Source organism: Silene latifolia, chromosome 11, assembly GCF_048544455.1.
Source record: "Silene latifolia isolate original U9 population chromosome 11, ASM4854445v1, whole genome shotgun sequence".
Lineage (NCBI taxonomy): Eukaryota > Viridiplantae > Streptophyta > Magnoliopsida > Caryophyllales > Caryophyllaceae > Silene > Silene latifolia.
The window spans coordinates 143,487,644-143,496,413 of record NC_133536.1 but is presented as its reverse complement, the minus strand read 5'-3'; the positions used below and the strand labels follow the sequence as shown (position 1 = coordinate 143,496,413).

The following is an 8,770-nucleotide window of genomic DNA, read 5'->3' as shown; positions in this document are numbered from 1 at the left end:
CCGCTAATTGTCTAATATCGGCTATATTAGTAGGATAGTTTAAATAAAGGTCCTAGTTTTAGTCACCTCTTTACTCGGGATGAGCAAAGGTTCGGTTTGGGGATGTTTGATGTGACTCATATTTGAGAACATTTAGTCCCCGAATTAACCTCGTTCCTATGCTTTATAGCACATAATTGGGTAATTTACTATCTTTAGTTTCCCATTTTGTATATTCTTTGAGGTTTTGTCTCCTTGGTAAGAAAGGATTGCTAACCTTGCATTTATGAGGCGAGATGGAGCTAAATGAATCGCATCCAATGACCAAGCATCAAAGAGAAGACCAACACTAGAGGCCTAAGTAGATAATAAAGGGAAATGGGCAATGATGAAAGGATCCTTGCATCCCAGACATGATCCTTTCGGGTTATTAAGGAGGACAAGAAGGGAAGCTCTCTGCCCAGGAAACGTAGCGGATCAAGCACGATCCGAGCGTCCCAAAACACCAGGATCCGGGCGTCTTGTTCCCAGGACGACCGGCTTGCAGCACCATAACTCGAGCGTCTTCCCTAGGATCCGAGCAGATCACAAGGTAGAATAGCCTGTGCCATACCACGGGACGAGCGGACCGAGGCAGGACTAGCAAGAGGATCCGCTCATTTTCCTCGGGAGTAGCATTTCCTCAACTTTTCTTAGGGTCTTAATAGTCATTTAAGCCCTTAGTAACCCTAATCTTTGAACCTAATCTTTAGTATAAATACCCCTTTGTACTACCTAGATTAGCATCATTCCTTAATCAACTATTATGCTCTCTTAATCTAATCTCAAAATTAGTCTTAATTTAGTTGTAATACATTTCTCAATATTAATCATATCTTAATCTTTCCTTAATTTCTCTATTTTTCTTCCTTTGTTTTGGGTAATTAGAAGATTATTTGGGTTTATTTGGAGGATTGATAACCTTCCATCAATCATCAAGTACTTCTATTATTCTTTGCTTTATTATTTGGAATCATCTTCATAGGTATAATTCTCTCCTAATCTTGTTAAATTATTGTTAATTACTTTCATTTATTCATCATGTTTTGCTTTGTTAATATGATTGACAACCTTAGCATGCTAAACTTGATCATGAGTGAATAGTTTCCTTAGCTAGGGTTAATGGGGAATTAGGGGAAACAAACATGGGGAATGATTGATGTTTAATCTAATATGTTCTCATAATTAAATTGCTTGCTTGTTGTGATTTCAACTTATGCACATGTAATGTTCGATGAAATGCGAGCCTATGAATCCTTACATTTTTTACCCATCACCTATCTTTTCAATGAGGCTTCTAAGCTTATAAACCAACTCGAGCCTCATTAGACCATGCATATAGTTGAATAGGAAGGATTAAGTTGACTTGTAGGTGTTTTACAATCTAATGGATTCGGCTCTGGGACCCAAACCTTCTTAGGGATTGTAAGATATACACTAACTCAATTCCATCACAACAATAAGTGCTTGCTATATAATTGAGAATATGTTTGTATGATCAACTCCCATGAATCCTCTATGAACCCATGACACCCTAGTGCCTTTAATCAATTGTTTACAACCCCTCTATTTGCTTTACTTTGTTTTTATTCATCTTGTTGATTAATTTAGTATATCTCCTATCGCAACCCAAATTGTAACACCCTTAGACATAGCTACTTGCAATTGAGAATCCTACATCAATACCCGTCCCTTGGGATCCGACCTTTACTTACCTCTTTACTAAGAGTAGTTTGTGAAGTTATAAATATTGTTTTGGTTGGTAGCTTTTGACGACGAGTTTTAATCTACACCATCTTCATTCATTCATCTTTGCTAAATTCCATCGCTTTATTCTACAATCTTGATACAACTAAGCGCTTGACTAAATTGACAATATTATAAGGCTTATTTGTTTAAGAAAGTAGCTAATAACTAATGTTATATGGAATTAGAAGTCAACAACTTCATAGCAAAGTATTCAATAATGAAATAGATTAGAAGAGTCAATGATCAATTCATAACTAGTTGGTGGAAATTACTTGGTCTAAGAATTATTCTCATCATTTGTTTACACGGTCAATTATTAATATTGTTTTTTATATTTCATTGCGTTATATTATTGCTCTAGTAGATTAGATCAATCAACATATCAAAACCCCCTGTTTGGTTACTTAACTTTTGCACACATTTAATCGACATAAACTCCTTCCTCGTGGGATCGACCCCTACTTACCCTTACTATTAGTTTGAGTTTGTAGTGGATAAAAATACTAATTTCGAGACTCGCGACAAGTTTAGCCAAATTTCGGCGCCGTTGCCAGGGAAGGCAATTGTTTTTTTTTGTGCTTGTAAATATTTCTTGTAAACATTGTTTTAATAAGGGTGTTGTATCTTTTACTTAGAAAATGTATTTCTATTTCCCCCAATAAGAGCATTAATTAATTCATCACAACTGACAAAAGGCTTGAGAAATATTTGGTAGATCACCTATGTTTAGCTAAGAGTCAAGGTATTTGGGTCGGAATTTACTATAATTTCAATCTAGAGACTCAAATTGATGTTCAAGTCGAAAGTGAGGGTGGATTTTTTGGGTTGAGTCATGAAAAGAAATAGGATGTACTTGATCTTTTGGTTGATTCCAGATAATTAGAAATGACTAGATTAACTCTTAATCTTGCTCATTGTTTTGACATCCCACCTAACAATGAATCGAGTCTAAATGATGATATGAGCAACAACGATTATCCTATTTCACTTATACATGATCGGAGTGAACTACATGATAATGAGGTAGGGAGTCATGACTTAAATGTGTCCACCTTGTCTACATTGAACCCAAGGTATATTTTACATTACCCCCACAATTTGATGGTGACACTTTGGGTGGTGATTTAGGTGGTATCTTATGTGATTTGGACATCAATTTTATTGAAAGTGGGAAAAAGAATAACTTGCTTGAGATGACCCATTTTTATAAGGAACCATACCATGAGTACGTGATTATTTTTGATATGCCTATAGAATCGGACAAAAATATCGATCAAGCTTATATTATTATGAATTGTGTATGGTTACTTTCCATTTTAAGCTATCATGATGTCTCTACCATATCTTTTGCTAACTTGTACGATCTTCTCATAAGGGCATTTACATGTTCCGCTCTTAGTTTTAATGTTAGTTTGATTGAAGGGGTAGTGCTGAGTGACCCTATAATTGGTTCTTGAGCTTAAATATGCGTCGTTCGGGACGTTAAACTGGCGCTTACAGGAGGCAACCCGGTTTTTGTTATTTGATGCATTTGCTTTAGTTTTTAATAAAGTAGGTTGAATCCTCCATATGAAGCTACTTGGATGATGATGATAGGAGCACAATTTTCAAGCTTGGATGCTCTCTTTTGCACGGTAATTTCTATAGCCACCTTTTTTTCTCCCATCCCTTATTTTGTCAGTGAGGACAATGTTATGGTCAAGTGTGGTGGAAGGGTTTTAGCTCATGATGGTGTGATATAGTTGCATTTTAGATACATTTAGTCATGTAGTTGCATTTTAGTAATAAAGATGGAATCAATTTACTTTTTCATGAATTTAGTTAATATTTTCTATTTTAGAAATGGAGTTCACATATTTGAAGTAGGAATTTTAACATTTGCATGGTCGACACTTGTGCCTATTTTGACGAGTTAAATTTAACTTCGGGTTTACCCTGGACTCCTTGTGGTGTGAAAAAGGCCTTTCATTTTAATGCTTGTCACAAAAATGTAGGTTGATCAACATTCTGTCCATTATTCTCAAACTAAAAAAAAAATCACAAAAAAAGAAGAAATACAAATAAAAATGGATTGTTCTCAGATTGTGAAATGGGTATGAGAAACTACGTGCCCAAGTGCCATGTTATTTTTGCTCTAATGTTAAAAAGTTGTGCTTAAATACAAAAATGTCTACGAAGTTGAGTTCATATCATTATAAGTTGACATCAAATGTTAGTTATCCATTTGCTAAAGACCGAGTCCCATGGTAAACTAATGGATGACTAGTGTGGAGCTTGATTTGTTGTTATCACCTAGAGTTTGGATCCAATAGACCATGTCCGGAGGTGGAGCAAAGGGTGATTTTACTGGATCGAGAATGAAGTCCACATCTACCAAATCAATGAAGTTTCTAACATAGCCAAGTGAATTCAAATGTCTTAATACCCAAAATGAAGTATTTTGTGCCAAAAGAACAATTCCATCACAAAAATAAAAATCATTTCCATTCATAACCCTTTGTTGATCAATTGAAGTTTGAGTGATGGTTGTCACGGGTTTTAGTTCCTACTAACCCATTAGGCTTGAAAAGGCACTCTTTATTGAACTATATTAGTGTTAGAGTCGGCATGAGTGTCCCATGCATTTGTTATGATTTCCTAAATCACTCATTTGAACTACTTATATTTCTCTATTAGAATTTGTTAACTTGTGACTGAACGTGTGGGAGTGATTTTGGTCTAAGTGAGCTTACGCGAGGGCGAGTAAGGTCTAAGTGTGGGGGAATTTGATCTGACGGTTTTATACCGTCTTTACCGACCCAATTCTTAGTTACTTTAGCCCCGATTTATGTTACTTATTGTTACTTTAGCTCACTTATGCATTTTGGTAGTAGTTGCTGATGCGACTCATATTTGTGCACATTTAGTCCCCGAACTAGCCTCGTTCCTATGCTTTCTAGTGCTTATTAGGGTTATTTCTTATCTTTAGTTCTCTACTTTGCAAATTCTTTGAGGTTTTGTGTCCTTGGTAGGAGAGGATTGCTAACCTTGCATTTATGGAGCAAAGTAGAGCTAAATGGAGTGCATCTAATGACCAAGCCATAAAGAGGAGATCATTAATAAAGGCCTAAGTAAATAAATCAAGTAGAATGGGCAATGATGAAGACCCCCACGACCCCTCAACGATCCCCACGGATCCTTAGGCATCCCGAGCCAAGGTCGGGCGTCTCAAGCCTCAATCCGGGCGTTTCAGCCTTAGGTCGAGCGGATCCCTGGGCAGCACGGGTATGCTTCAACCTCAATCCGGGCGGCTACTTTTGAGACTTGCAAGGCACTAATCTTCTTCTTAGGGACCTAATCGTCATTTAAGCCCTTAGTTACCCTAATACTTGTACTTAGTATAAATACCCCATTGTGTTAGGGAATTAATCGCCAAGTTAGAATTTAGCATTAATCAAGTTTATGTATTATTAGTCAAGTTGTATTTAGTCAATTCAATATTAATCAAATCTTAATTCCTCTTTAATCATTAAAGTGTTCTTAGATTTAGTTGGGTAATTTGAAGACTATTTGGGGTTTATTGAAGACTTGACAACTCTTCATCATTCATCAACTGTTCTTCTATTATTCTTTTCTTATTATTTGGATCATCCTTAAAGTTGGTATAATCTCTTTTACCCTTGCTTAATTAATTATTGATTTACTCATTTACCATGTTTAACTTTACTAATATGATTAACACCTTCATTAGCATGTTTACCATAGTCATGAGTGAGTAGTCTTCTAGCTAGGGTTAATGGGGGATTAGGGGAACTAAAATATTGGGGTAGATCCATACTTAATCTAATATGTTTTCATAAGATTGCTTGCTTGTTTTCGTTTCAACTTATGCACATGTTATGCATGATAAATTGCTTGATTGAAAACCTTGCATGCGTACATCTCTTATCCATTCAACAAGAATTGTAAGATATAAACTAACTCGAGTCTGGTTAGACCATGCATAAAGTTGAATAGGAAGAAACTAAGTCAACTTGTAGGTGTTGTAGAGTCTTAACCGACTCGGCTCCGGGACCTAAATCTTCCTAGGAATTGTAAGACATAAACCAACTCGATTCCACTACAACAATAATTCGCTTGCAACTATGTAAATATGTTTTTATGATCACCACCATGAATCCCCTATGAACCCATGACACCTTAGTGCCTTAATCAATTGTTTTCACACCCTTATTTTACTTGCTTGTTTTACTTTCATTTCTTTACATTTGATTGTTAAGTAGCTTAGCTTGTTACTCAAATCTCAACCCAATATTGTGACACCCTAAGACATAGCTCTCTACAACCGATAACTTAATTCAATACCCGTCCTTTGGGATCCGACCTTTACTTACCACTCTACTAAGATTAGTTTGTTTAGATTATAAATATTGTTTTGATTGGTTAGCTTAGACGACAAAGTATAGACCTAATCAAAAATGGCGTCGTTGCCGGGGACGGTGTTCAATTGAGTTGTTATCATTTGTTGTTTTTAGTTGTGTCTTTCTTCACCTTGGGGAAGTCAAACTCCTCAAGGTAGTTTTAATTGTTTTCTAGTTCTTTGCTTCTTGCATGTCTAGGAGATCACAAGGTAGACCTTTGCCTTTTGATCCCGAAATTGAAAGAACCTTGATTAACATTAGAAGAACCGTTAGAAGGGCTTTAACAAGTGTGGGTATTGGAGAACTTGTGGATATCGGTGTTGTCCAATCGGATAGTGTTGAGTTTACCAACCCTTTTGGAAGAGAAGGATAGGAGAACCCAATTCAAAACCAACCACAAAATCAACCCACAATGCCTAAATTTTCATCTCATTCCGTACCACCCGAGGAGAACCTACCAAATGGTACTCCTACACCACCACATCTAACAGGTAATTTCATTGCCAAATCCGCATTCATACAATTAGTTGAGAGAAGTCAATTTGGAGGGATGCCTAGTGAAGATCCTCATCTACACATGGAAACTTGTTATGACTATTGTGATGCAATATCTCAAACCGGAGTGACTCAAGACCAAATTCGATGGGTGTTGTTTCCTTTTTAATTGATCGGAGCCGCAAAACAATGGTTAAAGAGCCTAGACAAAGCTACCCTCGGAATTGATTCATGGAAGAAGTTAGCACTTGCTTTCTACAAGAAGTTTTATCCTCCGAAGAAGACTAACATGTTGAGAGCCCAAATCACCAGGATCAAGCAAAGGGATGAGGAATCATTATATGAAGCTTGGGAAAGATTTAAGGATACTTGTCACTCTTGTCCTCACCATGGACTAAGCTAGTGGTTCCTTGTTCAACAATTTTGGAATGGCTTATATGAAGACTCACGAAATGTGCTTAATATGGGCTCCAATGGGAGATTCACCGAGGTTGATGACAACCAAACATGGGTGAAAATCTAAGAAATGGCGGTTCATAATTCCCAATATAGTCGGCCGAAAAAAGCCACTAGAGGAGGGAAGCATGAGGTGGACTCTATCACACAATTGGGTGCTCAACTAAGTGCTCATATCGACACCATAAACTTGAAGTTTAAGAAGGCCATGGCAAAGCTTGATGAAGCTTCCCAATCACCCAAACAACATGTCAATGCTATGATGGCAACATCCTCAATCCCAAATGGAGTGTGTGAAAGTTGTGGAACCTAGGGATATGATCAACATGAATGTAGGGGAACGAATGAACAAGTGAATGCTTTCCACGTCTACAAGAGTGGCACCCCTTAATCCAACTACTACAATGAGAATACCAAATTCCATCAAAAACTCTCATACAAAAGCCAAAATGTCCAAAACCCTCAACCCATATACACACCACCTCCAATGAGAAATCCTACTCAAAGACCATACTACAATCAACCCAATGACCAAGCTTTTGATGTCCAAAAAGCGGTCCTCCAAATGCAAAAGAGCCAACAAGATTTCTTTGCTCAAATGCAAAGAGATAGCCAAGCCAAAGACACCACCATCAACAATATCCTTGCTCACACAAAAATGTTGGAGACTCAATTATCTCAATTAGCCTCTTCTAGCTCCCAAAGATAAAAGGGACAATTACCTCCTTAAGGTAATCCTCCCACATGACATGAGACCATCAATGCTATCCACTTGAGGAGTGGTACAAGATATGAGGGACGAAAGATGCCAATTAAAGAAGGTATTTTTGAGGAGAATGACAAGCAAAGTGATGTGATTGAACCACTAAGGAGAAATGCTAAGGTGGTAGAGACAACTACCAATGACTCATCCATGAAGAGAAATGAAGAGAAGGCTAAAGAAATTGAGAAGGGCCTATTGTGATTAGACTTCCATTCCCAAGTCGCCAAGCTAAGCCCAAGTTTGATGAGAAACTTGGAAAGTTCATGGAGATTGTGAAGAACTTAGAGGTTTCTATACCATTCACGGAGCTAATCCATCATGTTCCGGCCTATGCAAAATACATGAAAGATATCCTTACCAAGAAGAAGTCCATCCGAAGATTAGAAACCATTGCCTTCACAAAAGTGAGTAGTGCAATTCTTCAAGGGAATTCCCCTCCAAAGCTCAAAGATCCGGGAAGCTTCTCCATTCCGTGTACCATTGGTGATACCACAATCAACAAGGCACTATCTGATCTAGGTGTAAGTGTGAGTGTCATGCCATATTCGGTATGTGAAAGATTAGGAGTGGGAGAACTTAAGTGCACCAACATGACCTTACAATGGCGGATCGTTCAACAAAGAAACCACTAGGGGTATGGGAAGATGTACCCGTGAGAGTTGGAAAGTTTTTCATAACGGTGGACTTTGTCATTGTTGACATGGAGGAAGATTCCAACATTCTAATCATTCTAGGAAGACCATTCCTAAACACCGCCGAAGCGGTGATCGATGTGAAACATGGAGAGCTCACACTTGAAGTAGGTGATGAAACAATCACCTTCAACCTTGATAAGACTATGAGAGCTCCCAACTTGTTTGAGCCATGCTTTATGGTTGATCACTATACT

General features: G+C 37.5%; 1 non-coding gene across 1 annotated transcript; it reads right to left on the bottom strand.

The window, feature by feature from the left end:
* Window positions 1-6,951: 6,951 nt before the first annotated feature.
* On the bottom strand, window positions 6,952-7,058 carry LOC141616030 (small nucleolar RNA R71). Its single transcript, XR_012530407.1, has one exon. It is a non-coding gene; the product is annotated as a small nucleolar RNA R71 (small nucleolar RNA).
* Window positions 7,059-8,770: the final 1,712 nt, after the last annotated feature.